Source organism: Halichoerus grypus, chromosome 8 (genome assembly GCF_964656455.1).
Source record: "Halichoerus grypus chromosome 8, mHalGry1.hap1.1, whole genome shotgun sequence".
Taxonomy (NCBI): Eukaryota; Metazoa; Chordata; class Mammalia; order Carnivora; family Phocidae; genus Halichoerus; species Halichoerus grypus.
Genome location: NC_135719.1, coordinates 4,819,801 through 4,839,740, shown reverse-complemented (window position 1 = coordinate 4,839,740; position 19,940 = coordinate 4,819,801). Strand labels below are relative to the sequence as shown.

The window sequence follows — 19,940 nt, the reverse complement described above, 5'->3', positions numbered from 1 at the left end:
CCTGGGGGTGGCTTTATTTTGGCGGGATCACTATGTTTCAGGATCTGGTTCTCAGTTTCATAGTCCTAAAATTCAGTTTTGTAGGGCACTCGGAGCTTATTGGATCCAGGCAGACTGACTCACTAACCAAACTTGGAAGAGACTGATGCATAAACTCAGGGTATTAACTGGCCATGAGAAATGAAACTGCAGAATGACAGATGTTCTGTCCTCTGGCCATCCCCCCACCCCCACCCCTTCTGGCCAGGGCTGGGACATATTAACAAACTCTTGCTCCTCAATTCCTGTTTGTTTTTCTCAGGCTCATGAAAACTCATCCTTTTTGTTAACATAATCTTTACTTAAGCTCCATAGAGTGTGGCCAGCCATGATTATTAATTGATAGAATGCATGATTCTGTATGGTGTGGGTTGGATCGTATGTTTGTGAATCTTAAGGAAGAGGAAGAATAACTTTTTTAGAAATAAAATACTGGAAAAGGGGGTTCCTCAGACTTGGTATCCAGATTCTAAGTGGTGTGGGTAGTCTTGTACCCAAAGGGTGCTTGTGGGCAGATGCGTTGGAAATTGTTGTGGGAACAGAGGTCTGTGAACCCATGGAGGGGGCAGGGAGCTTTTGGTTCCACTGGAAGGAGAGACTGGTTTAGAATTATCATCTTCCCTACACATTGGAGACAGAAAAGAAAGTAGTAACTCCTCCCCTCTACCCAGCCTGGTCATGGTGAGCTTTCCTACTGGATTGGAATCTTCGTGCGGTTTGAGTTGTCTTAACACTTCTTTCTGCTTCTGCAAAGCTGGGAAGAGTGGTGGATCTTCTAGAGGTTTGAATCTCTGTTTTTCTACAGTGAAAAATAAAATCCAACTAGACCAACCTAGATTGTGGACTAATTATTTTTCTTTTAAAACTCTAAAAAGAATTACACCAGAATATTCATGTAGAAAATGTAGGGAGCACAGATAGGTATATAAAGGAAATACAACTAACTGATAAATCCTCTAACCTAGAGCTACTGTTAACATTTTAATATTTAGTGTTTGTATTAGATCTTTATCTCCAGCTCTATCTTTATATGTAACTTTGTTTTAACTTTTTCTTTTCCTACAAAAATAGGAACATCCTGAATAGGAGAGAATTCTGAGTGTGGAGCAATTGCATGTACTCACAAGCTGCATTCGTTTCCATTTCTGGGCATCCGGTCCAGTGTTCTCCCCCTCCGTGTTCTAGGAGTGTAGGATTGTGATATCCATTAGCTAATTAATTTTGAGAAATGTTTTAGGAGATCAGAGTGCTACTTCAGCCAACCATTTACTTTTATTTGAAATGGGAAGTGTGTATGTGTGTGTTGAAATGACATACCTGATCCTTTTTATGACTCAAAGAAAAGTTAATGAACACCTTTCAAATTCGGTGTCACCCACAGAGTCATTCCTCAAACCTCTCAGCACTTCTGGGCTGTCCTCTGTTCACTGTGTGACTTTGGGTAAGTCCTTTACCTTCTCCATTTTAGATTCTGAAGGTGTTGGATCAAGAGGTAATGGTGGCCCCTTTTTTGTCATTAACATACTCCAGGAGATGAAAAGGCTGATGATATCTGTACTTGTGATTGATTATGGAAAGACTGCCACAGTGCCACAGTGTTGAATGAAAAAAAGGAGTGTGTCCACTGAGCAGATTAACTCCTGGCCTCCAATCAGAGTGTGTTTGGGGGGGGGGGGGGATGAGGGGGATCTGTATAACTTTGTTATTGTCTGTTGATGAGAGCTCCACAGTTATTGGAGCCCCCTAGAAAAATGCTTTGGGTAGTTCAGAGGTGGCATTAAGGGTCTTGTGCAAAACTAAGTCTCGAGGCTTATTCAGAGAATCAAGACCTACTGCCCTCTAGGTTTAACTCAGAATGGACTCACCTCCTATCTGCAGAACAGAGTTTACTGTGAGATCTCCTTCCCTCCGAGTGGTGGGATTGAGTGGTTTTTACTTTTGTTTATATGTTTGCCTGTCACTTGAATTTTCTCAAGGTTTGTATATCATCTTTACAAAAAACAAATAACCAGTTAGTCTATTTTCATTTTGGAGGTAAACTTGAATGCCCTAAGGCAAAAACTCAAACTTTGCAGAAATATGTCCCTACGGAAGAGCCCTGGTGTTGGAGCTGGCCACCCCTCCTTGGTCACTCAGGGGAAGATGCCTTTGTTAGATGTGAGGTGAGTTAGGCTAGGACCTCTGACTGGACCAGTCCTTGAATCCAGAGGTCCCGGGATGCACCATCTGGGAGGGGTGATTAGAGTGTGACTTGGCTTCTAGCTTCATTTGGTGGGTGTTTTCTTTAAGAGTGCTTTTAAAGAAATCACTCCTTCTGGGTGTGGCCTCTGGCCTTCACCCGTGGACCTCAGGCTCAGTCTCTTGCACGTCGACGTGGGGGATGCTGGAGGCCTTGGTGTTACAACCTGGGGGTCATGGGACTGTAAGGAGAGGGGTTCCTGTGCATAAGCCTCACATGCATTCCTAGGATTTCCCTCCTTCTGGGGGTTCAGCTCATTCTGGATGTGAGGCGGGAGGGGGTGGCTACTTTTTTCTCATTTTCATCCAGTCTTGGGGCAAAGGAACATCTTACCCACACTGCCCTTGGCAAGCTGGAGTTGAACATGAGCCAGTGGGGTGGGCTCTGGTTTGCTGCATTATACAGCATCCTACTCCTATCTTCCAATTCAGCTCCTGAAGTTGAAGTTGTTCCTTAGCAAGCCAAAGGGCAGAGTGAGACCCGAGAGAGAGGTTTTGAAGACAGGTGTCCATTGTAACTGCAAGCCTCTCAGGGCTATTCTCGGGCCTGAAAACACATCTGAGGCAGAGGTTTGGCATTTTCAGAGGAGAAGGGAGCCCAGGGGTGAGCAGTGAGCAGCTGTTCAGATTCCTCTGGGGCTTGGCCCGGCCGAGGTTCTGCTTTGTGTGGGCAAGGGCTGCTCTCTGCCTTGCCTTGTTGGACAGACTCTCCAGACCCGAGCTGAACTGGCTGAGGTTGTCAAAACTGCTTCACTGTCTGAGACTTCATAAAGGCTATAAATCTTCAGGCCCTTAAAAATATTAGATGTGTGATTAATTCTACCGTTATTCTTAGTTAGAATGTTTACTTGTATTTAATATCCCATGGAGCCTTTTTGCAACTGGGCCATCATTGATCAGGAATCGACAGTTGCTTATGAAAGGCCTAGCCTGGGCCCAACCCAGAGCTGGGTGCTCTGTGGAGCATAAAAGAATCATGCGAGATGAACTTTGCCCTCAAGGAGTTCCCCCACTGAAAGCAATTAGAGAACAGTTTGCTGCCAGACCAGACATGTCTTAAGGGGGCTTTTCTTGCTGAGGGTAGTGGTTACTTTCACATGGGTCACCCCTCTGAGATGGCGGGCGTTACCGCTGGGGATCATTCTCTGGTACCCAAAATGGATTGAATGGCCCTTTGGGAGGAGGGAGGTGGTGGCAATGATGTAATCGCATCTTTCATTTCTTCACTTGTCTCCCCGTGCCACTGTTTCTCCAAGCCCCTGAACCCGTTAGGAGAAGGTAGCCAGCGACCCACAAAATACGAACCCAGTGCCTATCATTCCACCATTCTAGCTCCGGTTCTCTGAGTCTAAGGCTTTCGCGTTTCCACGTAGACTCCCCTTTTAAAATATTTACACCCCCCTGGGAGAGGTCAGACTCTTAGCAGTTCATCACTAAATAGTAGCTTTAATTACCAAGAATTAATTAAGTCAACTGAGAGAAAGACTGGGGCCCGGGCAGGCACTTGGGGGCAAGAGTATCCGAAGGGACACACTCCTGCAGGGCAGGAGAGAAGTGAGGGCAGCAGAAGAAACTCTGATGCACATTAGTCCTGCGAACTCTGGGGTCGCCCTGGCAGTCCTGCGGGCGAGGGCCTGGGTGCGGCATGGGCGCAGTCCTAGCCCTGGCCCAGCGGGCTTTGCGGCTTTGAGGCAGAGGTGGAATTTCGGCTGACTCTTAAAGGGTTGGGAAGGGGTGTGTGTGTGTGTGTGTGTGTGTGTGTGTGTGTGTGTGTGTGTTTCCCTCTTCATTTCAAAAATAATATATGCTTACTTTGGAAAATTTTGGAACATTCAGGAAGAAAAATCCCTCCTAATTTTATACCTCGTGATAGAGGGCTGAAGTGCATAGGCAGAGGGGAGTGATTCTTGGACAGTGTAAGTTAGAGGGTGTCAGTCCTCTCCTCAAGTCCTCCTGAAGCCTTCTGTCAATGAGTAAACATCAGTCCTTGTGGTGGCCCTCCATTATCTGCTTCCTACCCCATCTCCTCTGACTCCTACTCCGGGTTGGGTTCTTTGAGCGCTTTCCTGCTTGCTCTTCCCTCTGCCTAAAACCTCTACTCCCCCATGTTCACATGGCTTGCTCTCTCACTTGCATCAGAATTGAAAAAGTAGTTACCCCAATTTCTGATTTCAGTTGAGAAGCTCCTGTTGAGGAAAGCTCTGTGACTTGTCCTGAATCTGCTTGTTTGTGACTGTGTGTCTCCATCCAGTGGAATGTCCGCACCATAGGGGTGGGGACCTGGCCCATAGTAGGTGCTCAGTCACTGAGTGAATGAATGCCGGTGCATGCGTGAGTGCAGTGTGTGTGTTTTGTGGCAATGGAGGGGGAAAGGACAGTGGCTAGGAGCTGGTGGGGCGAGAATGGGTGTGGATGGTGTGGAGAGCGGGGATGATCTTGGCAGGAACGGAGATTGGAGACATGGTCCAGTGTGTTCCAGTTGCTACAATCTTACCTCTTACTGGTGCATTGAAGGGGGAGGCAGTGATTTGGTCTTTGAGGCAGGTGAAGAAGCACCTGCAGAAATATAAAATCAGTGGACTTGGCCTAGGTCTAGAGCATGGAGGTTCTCAAAAGCCTGGCCTGAGTGTGGGAGCTGTGGTAGGTGATAGGAAACCACTTTAGGGTTTTGAGAAAAGTGAGTGACTTGATGAAAGTGGTGTTTGGGGAAGACTGGTCTCCAGGAGATACGAGGATGACCGTGGGGGAGAGACCGAGGTGGGGAGGAGAGAGGCAACAAGGATGTGGAACAGAGGACATGAGTGAGACTGGGTCGTGGCAGGATGCTCCCCAACTTCTGTGTGGCTACCTCGACAGAGGCTTCTAGCACTCCCAACTTGGTAGAGCTCAAGTATTGTCTGTGGCTCCCAATAAGTTTTGGAGGCAGGTGGGGTGTAAGTGGGAGAAAGGGGAAAGGAAGGGTTCTCCTTAGGTTTATTAGGTTGGTGGGTCTGGTGGTAAGCGTGTGGTCGTATCCTGCACTGGGCCTGTGTTCACAGACTGTAACCCAGGATCAGAGCCTTTCTCTTCTTTCTGGCCTGCTGAAAACTGTTCCCTGTCTGAGAGTAGCTGTCAGTGCTCTGGATTTTCTTTTGAACCTACACACATACCAGACAGTATCTGAAATCCATTTGTTTGATCACCTTCTTTTTTTTTTTTTTAAGATTTTATTTACTTATTTGAGAGAGAGAGAGTGCAGGAGCAGAGGGAGAGGGAGAAGCAGAGTCCCTGCTGAGCAGGGAGCCCGGTGCGGGGCTCCATCCCAGGACCCTGGGATCATGACCTGAGCCGAAGGCAGACGCCCAACTGACTGAGCCACCCGGGCACCCCTGATCACCTTCTTTCAACTTCATTTTCTGTCTCCATAGTTTTATCTGTTTCTCAAAACAAATTGTCTTTGACTCACAAACCCATTTGGATTCGGTTAATTGACTGGAAATACTTATTTCTAAATGGTTTCTGTTTCATTAGGCTTCTAGCCTGTTTTTAAAAAGGCTTTTGCCAAGATGAGATCAGTGGAGCAGTGATTTGGGTATAATCAACTTCTTCCTTGTGATCTTTTGGTACAAGCTATGTGTTGAGATTGGTGTTTCTGATGTATTCATTCCTAGAGTAAGTATTTGAGTGTTTGCTGTGTGCCAAGCACTATTTTAGGCACTAGACCAAATCCACTGATTTTATATTTCTGCAGGTGCTTCTTCACCTGCCTCAAAGACCAAATCACTGCCTTCCCCTTTAGGGAATATAACAGGAAACAAATAAAAATCTTAACCTTCATGGAACTCATATTCTAGTATGTAGGCTTATAGATAACAAGCAAAATATAAAGTATGGTGGAGAAAAACAAAGCAGGGATGGAGGATAGGAAGGTTTGGTGGGGAGGCAGATTTTCTATTTTAAATATGGAAGTTAGGGAAGTTTCACTGATAAAAAGACATTTAAGCAGAGATCTGCAGGAGAGAGGGAGCCATGTAGATATCTGAGGGAAGGGCCCTCGGGGTGGAGAGAAGAGCATGAGACAAAGTCCTTGAAGCAAGAGAAAGCTTGAGGAGTTTTGGGAACAGCAAGGAGGTCAGTTTGGCCGGGGCCAGAGTGAGATGGGGGAAGTACAGGAGAGGAGGCCTGGGCTTGTAAGATCTGGTGGGGACCCGAATGAGATGGGAAGCCCCCCCGGTAGCTCTGCTCTGCCTTCTTCCTGGAAGGGTTGCCTTCGAGGCCGACCATGCCGAGGGGCTTCTGCAGCGACTTTTGGGTGAGAGTGGGCATGGGACTCTGAATCATCTGGGAGCCTCTCTTGGGCCAGCTGCTTGGGCCATCCAGGACTCCGGGGCCACCTGGAGCACAGGTGCCATTTCTGGACTCGTTCAGTGCCAATACTATTCCATAACCATCAGGTAACTGTCACAGCTTCAGATGCCTGGGTTCACCCCACTGCTATATAGTCAGTTTCCAGGGAGGCCCAGAAGTCTGCATTGTTAACAAGCTTTTTGGGTGATTTTTGAGGCCAGTGGTCCCTGGACCACATTTTGGTCTATAGACCATGGTTCTCAGCCCCAGAAACCACCTGTGGTGGTTTTAAAAAATGCCTGGCCCCACCCCTAAAGATTCTGATTTAATTGGTCTGAGGTGGGGTTAGGTGTTAGTATTGCTCCCGAACTCTTCCTAATGTACATCCAGGGCTAGGATCACTCATCTGAGGATTAAATAAGCCTTGTACCCGGTACTATGGGGACATTTGAATGGGTAACTGTGAGTAAGAGACTTCATTCAGCCCCTCTGGGAAGGCTAAGGCAGGGCTGGTCACCTTGCCAGGAATAACAGGCATCTTTCATGTAACATTTATGTGCTTTATCTCATTTGCCTTCCTCACTTCTCTGGGCCTCCGTTTCCTTGCTCGTAGAGTGAGTGGCTTAAATTTAATGGTTTCCTAGAGTCTCTTTGGCTCTGACAGTTCTTAATCTTTCTGGTGTTGGAAGAATCTCTAAGTCAGAACAGCGTTCTAGGACACTGTTTACTGATGTTGGTCTTAGAACACCCTAAGGTACGTCATACTTATGGCAAGGGCTGTAGCGAATGTCTCAATAGCAAATTGAAGGAAATCTCCAGTAGCAGCCCGGGAAGAGGAGGGTGTTGGAAACCTGAAGTGTGTACCATCGGGCCTCCCGGTTCAGAGCTCCTAATGGAACCCCTAGCTTGGCCCTCAGAGGCAGGTGGGAGCCTGGGCATTCGTCTTGGCTCTGCCACTCACTGGAGTGAGTTCCTTGCAAAGTGGGAATCGTGTTTTATAAAATGTAAAGCTTCTGTAAACCCAAGTGTGGTAGGGTGGCCGGGGAGAAGCAGGCAGCCTGGGTCAGCGAAGCCCAATGCTCAGGTTTGGCAGCCCCTCTCTGCAGCCAAGCCGTCTTACTGGGGACAAGAGGCCGTTTGAATAACCTGGCGGAATCCAGGGGCTGCAGGAACTAAGGTTAACCTGGAATAAATAACCAGGCACATTCTGGAGCACCTCAGAACTAACTCACCTAGGACATCAGATGTAAAACACCCCTCTGCCTGGCACCTGGGTCTCTGATTTTTGTCCTCATTGGGACAGCACGGTGTCTGGTTCTTAGTTTGTGTTTTGAAATGTGATGGTCCAGTAAGAAGAAGAGAAAGTTTAGGGGAAAGCAGTTTTTCTTTTTCTCTTCTGTAGAATTGGGATAATGAGTTTCCTTCCCTTCCCTTTAAAATTTTTCCATTCATACTGTCTCTATCTGTATTTTGAATCCAAACTAAATGCTGGTCTCTCTAAGTTAAGACAGAAATGAAGTCAAATGAGGGAATGCAGAATTAGAGTAAACGTGAGCAGAATTTGAAATGTGACTTTTCATTCCATCATTTATGGGCACACAAGACCTGATGGGCCATTAACCAGTTTCTCCACGCTGGCCAATTAAACCCGAATCTTGGGGCGCTGTGGCCAAGCAGGAATAGTTTTCCAAAGTTCCTGAGGTGATGCTGGTGCTCAGCTACAGTGAAGATCACCCAGTTTTAAAAAATGGGTTCTGCCAGCTTTTCTGTATCTTCTCTCATTCTTATCCCCTGCTCAGTGCTTGTCCCTTTCCTGTCTCCCCTCGTGTGACTTTCCCCAGCTTACCCGGCCCTCTGCTTCCTTTGCTTCAGCAGGCCTCCTGAGCTGTGTGGAGGGCAACCTTGTCTCTGTCCCCTATGCATGCTTCCACCCAGCCTGACATTTAGGGATTCAGCAGTCTGCTGGAAAACTAGGAGGTAAAGCCTGCTGGCTACTGAGGTTGGTGGCATAATGCTTAACACATGCGTTTGCTATGTTGAAGGCAGTGTTGTAAGAACTTTACAAATATTAAATCATTGAATCCCTACAAGAGCCCCATTTTACACATGGAAAAACAGATGCAGAGGTGAAGAAAGATCCGTAAGGTCAAATGGCTAGCGAGAAGTGGAGCTGGGATTTGAACCACCACACCATGACGGGGAGGGGGAGACGTTCTGGGGCCTTGAATCTGGGGCTTTGATTTTGTGTTTGGAGATTTTCTCAGGGTCTGACGTGTACTTTTATTATTGTGATTTTTACGTTAACTTACTTAGACATTTACCTGCAGGCCTATTAAAAAATGTTTTATTTTTCTTCTTTCCTTAGGTGGTGTTTGGAAACTAGACCATGTGCCTCGGTAGATGCCATTCCTTTCTCCATAGCTCTACAGCCCCAGCAACGCTCACTACACCCTTGTTTGGAGAACCTCTCTGAGGTATGATGTCTAGGCTGACCTGAGCTGGCCTTGAAGAGACACAAGTGATGTCTTTATGTTCCTTGGTGCCTTTTTTTTTTTTTAATTGTGGCAAAATATACATAACAAAATTGACCATTTTAAGCATTTTTAAGTGTATTGTTCAGTGGCATTAAGTACATGCATAGTTGTACAACCATCACCACCATCCAGAATCTTTTCATCACCCCAAACTGAAACTCTGTACCCATCAAACACTAACTCCCTCTCCTTTCTCCCCCTTAACCCCTGGTAACCACTGTTATGCTTTCTTACTCTCTGCATTTGACCCCCCCAGGTACCTGGATTCCTAGGTGGAATCATACAGTATTTGTCCTTTATACCTGGCGTATTTCACTCAGCATAATGTCCTCAAGGCTCATCCGTGCTGTAGCGTGTATTGGACCTTTGTCCTTGTTTAAGGCTGAATAATATTCCATTGTTTATTTGTATCACATTTTGTTTATCCAGTCTTCTGTTGATGGACACTTGGGTTGCTTTCATCTTTTGGGTATTATGAATAATGCTACTATGAACATGTGTATAAAAAGTACTCTTTGAGACCCTGCTTTCAGTTCTTTTGGGTATATACCCAGAAGTGAAATTGCTAGATCAGATGGTGATTGTAGGTTTAATTTTCATTAGGAACTCCCATACTGTTTTCCATAGTGGCTGCACCATGTTATGTTCCTACCAACAGTGCACAGGATTCTGATTTCTCCACATCTTCACCAACACTTGTGATTTTCTGGGGTTTTGTTATTGTTGTTTATAATAGCTATCCTAATGGGTGTGACCTTGGTGGTTATCTAGTTGGACTCACAGAAGCCACTAACCAAGGGTCCAGTCCCGAGAGTGCTGAAATATACACATGTAGAGAAAATAATGGGATAAACCCCCATGTACTCCTCACCCACATCCAATAGTTATTAATTCGTGGCTAATCTTGTTTCACTTATAAACACCCTTCTTGATCTCTTCCTCCTGCTTAGTGTCATTTTGAGGCAAATCCCAAACATCACATCATTTTTATTATTTATTTATTTTTAAAGATTTTATTTATTCTTTTGAGAAAGGGAGAGTGAGTGCAAGGCAGGGGAGGGGCAGAGGGAGAGGGAGAGAATCTCAAGCAGATGCCATGCTGACCGTGGAGTCCAACACCAGACTCCTGAGATCATGACCTGAGCTGAAACCGAGAGTCGGACACTTAACTGACTGAGCCACCCAGGCACCCCAATATCATTTTATCTGTAAATATTTTACTTTGTGTCTTAAAAAGATAAGCAATTTTAATATTCCATTTTGTCTGATGGTAGAAGGGCACATAGGGGTGTTTCTTTAGATTCCTTATTCTCTGTCATGCCCTTGGGCACACAGGCGGACCCCTGGATGTTGGATCTGTTGCCATACCCTGTGGTTGGTGAAAAGCCGCCTTGGCTGGTGCCTTGCTTCCCTGAAGGAGGCTGATTGCCCTTAGGGCTGAGTAGCCATGCTGAGAGAGGCCACCCAATCTCTGTTGAGAGGGGAAAGAGAGAAGAGGGAGGAAGAAGGGGTGAGGAAGAACATGTGTATGTGAGATACAGTGATGTCAGGGAACCACAGGGTACCCTAAGAGTAATAGCATGTTCCCTGCCCTCCCCCCTCCCCCCCAAACCTTTCGATTTTGGAATCTTTGGGACTGTAGTTTGCCAGTGGTAGGTGAGACCGGTGACACAGAGCCACCAAACACATGGGTACCAGACATGAGGAAAAAGCAGTCCTGTGGAATGGCTCCTTTTTCTTTTCTGGGGCCCTTTTGTTCAGAGAGTGGAGGCTTGGTTCCCAGCAAGTCTGAAGCTACTGGCTTTTTGCTTAAATTTGGGTGTCTCTACTACCAGGAGATGATGATTTTATAAAACTCCGTGGGAGGGACTCCTTGAGGATGCTGTGTGAACAAAGAGGAGTCCTGCCCCTCTTCCTTCTTAGTCTCTGGGTTCTGTTCCTTTCTAACAAAAGGCAGTGCCCAGTGAGTACTAAGGTCTGTTTGCAAGTAAGGAAAGGGAAAGGGGGGTGCCGGTTACAGAGTATCAGTTTTTGTCTCGGTTCTCAGCTCTGTTTAAACTTTGTTGCCTGTACCTAGTTTCCCTGTGTATCATCTCAGTCAGCTGACCAGTGCAGCCTAATCCCAGCTCCCTCCCCTTTTATCCCCTCTTCTTTTTATCTTTAAAAATAACAGCTTTATGGAGATAAAATTCATATGCCACGCAATTCACCCATTTAAGCACACAATTCAGTGGTTTTTAGTATATTCAGAGTCATATCCCCTCTTCTTAAGACTGAAGACTGCTCTGTGCCCTGCTCTTCCCTGTGGTTCTTGGAGGTAGCCCTCCCTCTCTGCTGGTGTCACACGGATCCCATCCTCAAGACGGATGACCTTACTGTGGGGACATTGGCCAGTCGGCACTTTCCACCGGTCCCGTGTTGAACGTAGCCCTGCAGGAGCCCAGGACGCACAGACAAGTGCTACTAAGCCCCATTACCATGCAAGGTCTCTGTGCTCATAAAAAGTTTTAAAAAGTGAAACGCAAATTATGTTGCAAACTTGCCAGCTGCTTTACTAGTAATAAACCTGCTTAGGAATCTGTGACGATCCTTGAGCAAACTTAGTTCTGGACAGGTGAGCCTGTCAACCCATTCCCCCTTTCTAATGGTGGATTACCTTTTAGTAAACACACCGGAGCTTATACAGAGATAGTGGAGACACGAGCAATTACATAACATGTCGGGTGGTGGGAAGGCCTTTGAAGAGGAGGCAGGTAAAGGACTGAGATTGACGGTGAGGGTGGGTGGGGATTGGCATGTTACATACACCGGTCATGGAAGGCTCCTGACAAAGGGACATTGAGTAAAGACCTGGTGGCAGCGATGCATGAGCCCCTGGAGATCTGAGGGGAAGGACATTCCAAGCAGAGGGAACAGTAGACTCAAAGGCTCTGAGCAGGGGCATGCTTGAGGAACAGGGTGGAGGCCTGTGCCCGCCCGGAGCCGACTGGGTGACAGAGAGAGGTGTGGGAGACAGAGGCCATGGAGGCCTCCCTGCATGAAGGCTGGAGTTCACCCTGCAGGAGATGGGGCCATGTTCGAGGAGAGGAGTGTGATCTGATGGGTGTTTTAAGAGTAGCGCTCTGGCTGCTGTGTTGAGAATGAGCAGCAGAGGCAAGGGTGACAAGCTTTTGCAGGGACCCAGGAGAGAGATGACAATGGTTGGAGGCGGTGGGAAATGGTTACATCTGGAGATATTTTGAAGGAGCACTTGACAGGATTTGCTCTTGGGTTGGAATTAGGGTATGATGGCAAGATAGCACTCAAGGACGCCGAGTCTGGCCTAAGCAACTGGAAGGACAGAGTGGTCACCTGCTGCCGGGGAAACTGAGAGTTAGACTCCGGGCGTAACTACGTTTGAGATGCCTATCCAAGTAGAAACCCACATCTAAAATCGAGGGGATACCAATTCAATAATTTAGGGAGTACCTGTAAGTGGGGCTTATGACATAGCAGAAGAGAGGATATTTTACTGAAATAACTACAGCAAAAGTAAAAATTATGCCCTGAGAGGAATAAGGCAATCAAAAGGCAGCAGAAAGGAGCACACCGAGGTGACCCCGGCCAGAGAGAGTCCCGCTCCCTTCCTTGCCTGTAGGAAGCCAGTGCCCTTGATGGGCCGTCCGTGGCTCCCCCAGTTGTGTGGCCGCCAGGTGTTTGCATTGGGTCGTGTGGGGGGCACTCGAGAGCAGGGCTGGGCCTTCTCTTCGTGGCCTCAGTGCCAGGCATGTCTTGGCATCTGGTAAATGTTTGATTGATGAGCAAACCACCCACCTCCCCCCCTCCCTCCTTCTCTCCTTCTCTTTCTTCCTTCAATATTTAAAAAAAATTTTTTTTAATTTATTTTTTATTTTTTATTTTTTTTAAAGATTTTATTTATTTATTTGAGAGAGAGAATGAGATAGAGAGAGCATGAGAGGGGGGAGGGTCAGAGGGAGAAGCAGACTCCCTGCTGAACAGGGAGCCCGATGCGGGACTCGATCCCGGGACTCCAGGATCATGACCCGAGCCGAAGGCAGTCGCTTAACCAACTGAGCCACCCAGGCACCCCAATATTTTTTTTTTAAAGATTTTTTTACTTATTTGACAGAGAGAGAGAGCACAAGCAAGGGAAGCAACAGGCAGAAGGAGAAGCAGGCTCCCCGCTGAGCAGGGGGCCTGATGTGGGGCTCAATCCCAGGACCCTGGGATCACGACCTGAGCCGAAGGCAGACAATTAACTAACTGAGCCACCCAGGCACCCCTCAATATTTTTTTTCCTAAGATTTTATTTTTAAGTAATCCCTACACCCAATGTGGGCTCGAACTCACAATGCTGAGATCAAGAGTCACATGCTCCACTGACTGAGCCAGGTGCCCCGACCCTCTCCTTTCTGAGCCCAAGTTCTCCAGGTATAAAATGAAGAGGTTGGACTAGGCCAGTGCACTGGAATCAACGGGGAGGCTTTAAAAAAAATGCAGGGATCCATCCCAGACTGGTTGAATCTCAGTTCCCTAGTAGGAGCCTGGGGTTCTGTGTTCGAAAGTCACCTCCCGTGTTGTTCTTTTGCAGTCAGTCCAGGAGCAGTCTGCAGACGTGTATTTGGAAGCCACTGGACCAGATCATTTCTGAGGTCCCCTTCAGCTCTAACATCCTGTGAGTCTTGTTAGAATGTTTGCAATATAATTCTCTTCCTGGGAAGTGGGGTTTTTGCTTGGGGTGGAAGGGCCTGGAGGGGGAGAGAAGATGCTGCCTCTGGGGGCGAAGGGCACCTTGGGCAGGACAAACAGGGGCAGATGTGCCAGCCGGGGTTTGGGGAGGCATTGAAGAATGGTCCTGGGAGGGACCCTTGGGGAGGGACCTGTGAATGTGACAGCTTACTTGCCCTTGGGAACCACATGTGTTAGGTCTCAGAAATAGAGGTAAAGGACATGACCCCAACTTTGGAGAGGCTTACAGGCTGATGAGAAAACTCAGGATCCCGTCCCACTGTGGGAATCGCTGCTGTAGTGGAAGTGGGGGGAGGAGGAGGGCAGGGGACTGGTGTCTCGGCACTCAGAGAAGGCATGCGGAGAAGGGGGCCCTGGAGCAGAAGCTTGGGGCCGAGGAGGAGTTGTCAGGCAGATCTGTGTTGGGAGCCAATGGGGTGGGGTATCAGGTATTCTGTAGTCAGGGGGAACAGCCCAGGCCCTGACACAGAGGAAGTCTATGAGAGTTGCCAGTGAGTGAAAGGCACCCGGGGAAGTGGCTGGAGAGGTGGGCAGAGACCAGAGGGGAAAGGCTCTCCACGCTGGCTGGAGACGTGGAGCTATCTCCCGAAGGGGACGGGCATCTTGAGGAGGACGTCTCTGTGACCAGATAGATGTTTTACAGCAACGACTGTGGCAGAGTGTGCGTTGGAGGGGGCTAAGACCAGATGGAGGAGAAGACAAGCGGAAAGCTTTGCTGTTTTGCCTGGGTCCAGCGTCCACTGGGGCACCTGCTTTCTTGTACTGCTGAGTGTCTCTTTGGGCTGCCCTTTGTTGACTATTAGAGTACCAGGTGCCTTGTGAAATGAAGCACCGGCTGCTGACCGGCTCAGAACACCTGTGCCCTGGGGCCCCTGAGACCCACAAGCAGGCCTCAGGTGTGTACTCAGGAGGGCAGTGACAGGCGTATGGGAGAGAGTCCGCTTGTCCACTTTAGGAGTTATGTTTTATGTAGAAATCCATAGTTGTAGGTCAATTTGCCCAGCCATTGTAGCCTGGCCTGTTCAAGGACTCAGAGATCCTTCAAGTTCGTCTAATTTTACATGATAAACCGAAGCGTGCCCAAGACCTTCTCATGGGTACTTGCTGACAGCGTCAGGGCGAAAGTCCTTCTTGGGCTTCCCTGGTTCTCACTCTTCTTGCTCTGCTGTTCCTGGCCTGGGGCTTCGTTCTGGGTCTTTCCCCATGTCATTTGATTTCACGGAGCTCCCTTCTCTACACCCATGGGCTCAATGTCTTTCTCTCATTGCTCAGCCAGAGTCCAACTAAAGCTCCTGTGAGTAATGGCAGCAGCAGCTTACTCTCACGCCTGCTCGCTTGCTTGTTCCTTCTTTCCCCTTGCCTAGCTCCCATTCCTGGGACAGAAGTTCCCCCCTCTGGCCACCAGCTCAGGCATTTTCTTCCACTCTCAGCTTCTTCTAAGTAAGCATATGTGCTCACTCGCTCGCTTTGCCTGTGCATCATACAGCTTGGCTTACTCTTTACTCCATTTTCGCCTGGAATTCTCCTTCTAAAAGAGAAAGCTGAGGGTAACTTCCACTGACCCCTTTGTACACTCTTAACTGGTATAACAATAATTGAACACGTATTATTGAATGAACAGATTATATCAACACGTACGCCGTATTCAGTTGTGTGAGGGAGCAGGGTAAAGAGTTTACCCTCAGGTTGTAATATATACCTCCATCCATCCTGCTAGTCCTTAGCCAACAAGCAGTGGCAAATTCAGGAAACTGAATTTTGTGGTTTCCCAGTCCAGTGTTCCTTGAATCTTGCCGCCTTTAACTTTCATTGTATAAATCTGTAACATGTTGTTTGCTTCCTTGTCTTATTAAACAATATACTGAATAGAGATCAGATTTTTCTTAATGTTTTCAGAGTGCCTCTGTCCCCCTGTTGGCCTGTTTCTGAACTTTTATTAATCTGCCGTTACTGAACTTAATATTCTTAAGGGAAACAGATGACCAAGTTTAATGTTATTTGAAATTCAAAGCCTTTGATGCTGAGGGAAAGGAAGCTCATAGGTTTAGTGACAATTCCTTGTTCTTAGTTCCTCAGAGCCTTTTTTTTTTTTTAATTTCTAGATTCAAACAAGTGTGGATGTTACTACATTTATATATTTTACCTGTAACAACTTCAGTGTATTTTCTTTTTTTTTTTCTTTTTTTGAAGATTTATTTGAGAGAAAGAGCACATGAGCAGGCAGGGGAGGGGGACGGGGGCAGAGAGAGAAGCAGACTCCCCGCTGAGCAGGGAGCCCGATGCGGGACTTGATCCCAGGACCCCGGGATCATGACCTGAGCCGAAGGCAGATGCTTAACTGATTGAGCCACCCAGGTGCCCGTTCAGTGTATTTTCTAACGGGTAAAGTTATCTCTTACTTGTCTACTTTTATTTCAAACTTCAGAATTCTTCCCTTTCCTCTCTAGTATTTTGAGGTGTGAGGTGTGGTGAACAAATGTACATGTCAGTTATCCTCTCCCTCTCCCCTAAACCTTCATCTCTCCAGAATAAAAGAGTTCTAATTTTTAAGCTCTTATTAGAAAGCTCTTCCATCTACTTTATAACTTCAGTCATCTGTTAGGACCTCTTCCTATGCTACTATGTCTTTCTTAAGGTGCAGGGAACCAAAACTGAACAGCACATCCTGCGGTGGACACGGGGTGGTTTTGAGTAAGGGCAGGATCACAAGTTGTATTTCATTTCCAGTATTATTTCAGATAATGCCCAGTGTTTTCTGGGCCTTTTGTGATGAAACATGCAACGTTGGCTGATGGCCAAGCCTCTTTACTGAACAGCGTAGCTGAGAACCCATTATTCTAAAAGTGTCATTAGGGTTGCTTTTCCCTAAATGTTCCTTCACATTGGCCTCCACTGATGCTCCTTTACCATAATTTCACTCATTCATGTAGCCTCCTGAGAACTCATTGTCTTTTAATTTTGCATTTTGATTTCTGCAGTACTTTTAAGACCATTTGGAGTCTTGAAGGTTTCACTTTATTGCTTGACGGTATGTTTATTGAGTACCTAATGGAGAATGCAGTGATGAATGAGACAGACAAGCCTCTTCCCTCATGAAGCTTACAGCCTAATATTCTGCTAGATCATTGGTTCTCAAGGCATTTTGGATACAAGACCTCCTTTTTAAATTAGTTTTTTCGCAGGCCCTCCTTCAATAGTGGTATGTATGTATGTATGTATGTAATACATATGTATGTATGTATTTATTATGTATTATATATGTATATATTAACAGACTGAGCCACCCAGGCACCCCAGTATTGGTGGTTTTTGTTTTTTTTTGAGAATGTGGGGGAGGATCAGAGGGAGAGGGAGAGAGAGAATCCCAAGCAGGCTCCTTGCCCAGCTTGGAGCCCAACACGGGGCTTGATCCCACAACCCTGAGATCATTACCTTAGCCGAAATTAAGAACCGGATGCTCAACTGACTGAGCCACCCAGGTGTCCCAATAGTGGTGTTTTTAATGGCTGGTCATCAGGATCACATATGTGGATACAGTTGGGTCCTCTTATGGGAGGGGAGCTACCATTCTGGGTACTTTATGAAAGTATTAAGCTTGAGTCCAGAACTGGTCCGTGGGTTTAAAACTCTGCTGTTCATGGCTCCCCACAGATGACAATCACACTCTCTCTCACACACAGATGCATACAACATGCAGTCACCGAAGTTGTATGGAATTCAGTTTTTTTTTTTAATTGTTTTTTGGTGGAATTTTGACATTTAGAGTCAGTGGAGATTCTGCCTACTAGTTCTACCATAATCCTCTTGTTCCTACTCCCTCAAAGAATTCTCACAGGCTAATCAGGCCTGATGAGGTCCTTTCAGAACTAAGGTGCTCCCTCTACCTCATCTGTTGACATGTTTACTTAAGTGTTTGATAACATTTTTTGGGCAAGTAGTAGATCCTGTAGTAAACAATAGGGATCTATCTATCTATTTTCAGTGTCCAGATCTCCCTGCAGAGAAGCTCATCAGGAGAGGGCACAGCGCCGCCCGTCAGCCCTGGCACCGCTCTCTGCGCCCGTGGGGCAGCATAGGTGGCAGCAGGGGTTGCCCAGGCGACAGGGACTGGGGGTGCTGCCTTGCCCAGCGACTAGGCACCTCTAGATCACTTGCTGAGCTCACCATGCCTGGACCTCGTCTGCTCAGATGCTTCAGGGTGCGCTCTGCTGATGCTCTGCAAGGCGAGCCGGCTTTCTAGGCTGGTCTTCGTGGACGCAGGGCAGAGGCCAGACCCAGGCTCTGGTCCCAGATGCTGTCCCCTGGCAAAATGGGCAGCGCAGTGTGAGGTGTGCGCTTCCCAGCCTGCAACAGGTTGCAGACACTGGCGTGCTGAAGCTTTTTATTTTGACTACACTTTTTATGCCAGTTAAGTTAGTTCACTGATTTTCTAGCTGGAGGTCCCCTGCTGAGTCATGCCGGATGTGCTTTAAGAATCTTATATTAGTGATGTTTGGAGTCCTCTGTAAAAAGCTTCTCAAATGTTTTTGGCCTTCCTAATTTCTTCTTCTTCTTCTTGTGTATTAAAAATATAATTTAATAAAATTATATAAGCAGTACAACTTGAAATAAATAGTTTGAATAAATAGTTTGAAAATGCAGATAAACAAAAGAAAGAAAATAATCTCATCTGTTGAGATACTTTTAAGATTTTAGAGTGTTCCTCTAGCCCTTTTCATAAACACTGTATATAATAAAAATGTTTTGTTTTAAATAGAAATTGTACTGTATGTACACTACAGTATCCTCCCCCCGCCCCCCACTTTGGATCTGGAGCATTTCTCGTAGCTATAAATACGTGCTACAGTGATGTCTAGTATTTAATTGTGTTAATATACTATAATTTATTGAACCAATTTTCTCTTGTTGGAACTTTGGTTGTGGCTCATTTTTTGTTATGAAATAATTTCGTTATAAATAATTCTGCAGTGATTATCTTTGTCACATGCATCTGTATTTCCTTAGGATAAGTTTCTGGAAGTGGAGTTATTGGGCCTTATGTATGCATTGCTAAATTGCTCTTAAGACAGGGTTCATCAATTTCTACTATCTTCAAAATGCTTACTTTGCAGGGGTGCCTGGCTGGCGCCTCGGTTAGCATCCGACTCTTGATCTCAGCTCAGGTCTTGATCTGAGGGTCGTGAGTTTGAGCCCTGCCTTGGGCTCCATGCTGGGCATGAAGCTTACTTAAAAAAAAGAAAGAAAGAAATGGAATGCTTACTTTGCCACATCTCTGCCAATACCAGGAATTATTATTATTTTTAAAAGATTTTATTTATTTATTTGAGAGAGAGCACGAGAGAGAGAGAAAGAGAGCGAGCAAGCATGTGAGCACAAGCAGGGGGAGCGGCAGGCAGAGGGAGGAGCAGACTCCGCGCTGAGCAGGGAGCCCCACGCGGGACTCCATCCCAGGTGCCAAAGGCAGACGCTTAACTGACTGAGCCACCCAGGTGCCCAGGTGCCCCCAGGAATTATTTTTTGAAAACCTTGGTCAATTCGGTAAGCCCCAAATGGGCTCATTTTTTTAATTTGTATTTCTCATTATTTTAATTTGTATTTCTCTAATTTCTTGTGAGGTAGCAACTTTTTTTTAATGTATTCACTGTCCACTTGTGTTTCTTTTTTTAATTGTGTGCTGGCCACTTTTGCTCATTTTCTTAGTGGGCTGCTTATCTTTTACTTCCTGCTTCGTAAGGGCCTTCTCTAGAGTAAAGACATTAATGGGAGGAACTGTCACGTTACAGATATTTCTGTTGGTTTGTTGTTTGCGTTTTAACTGTGTGCTGGCAGGTTTTTGATGACTAGAACTTTTTATTGGTGGTCTTTTTCTGTACAGTTTCTTCCTTTGCTTTTATAACGGTACATTTTGATTAATTTCTCTTTTCTACTTATAAGCCATGTGATACAAGGTTTAGAGCAAGGTTTAAAGAAATACAAGCAGGTACACCATGAGTCCCTTATTCACGGCTATTGATTGCTGCTGTATGAGTAAATAGAAAATAGGACTTGCTCTTT

General features: G+C 46.4%; 1 protein-coding gene across 4 annotated transcripts in view; it reads left to right on the top strand.

The window, feature by feature from the left end:
* Window positions 1–19,940, top strand: part of ZNF592 (zinc finger protein 592) — a 49,395-nt gene that overhangs the window by 3,640 nt on the left and 25,815 nt on the right. For 3 of the 4 annotated variants that reach the window (XM_036083073.2, XM_036083047.2, XM_036083054.2), the window contains exons 2-3: window positions 8,969–9,077; window positions 13,729–13,812. The gene's annotated coding sequence lies outside the window, so the exon portion shown is untranslated. Of the gene's footprint in view, window positions 1–1,413; window positions 1,481–8,968; window positions 9,078–13,728; window positions 13,813–19,940 lie in introns of those variants that run through there. The other variant, XM_036083064.2, reaches the window with a different exon arrangement.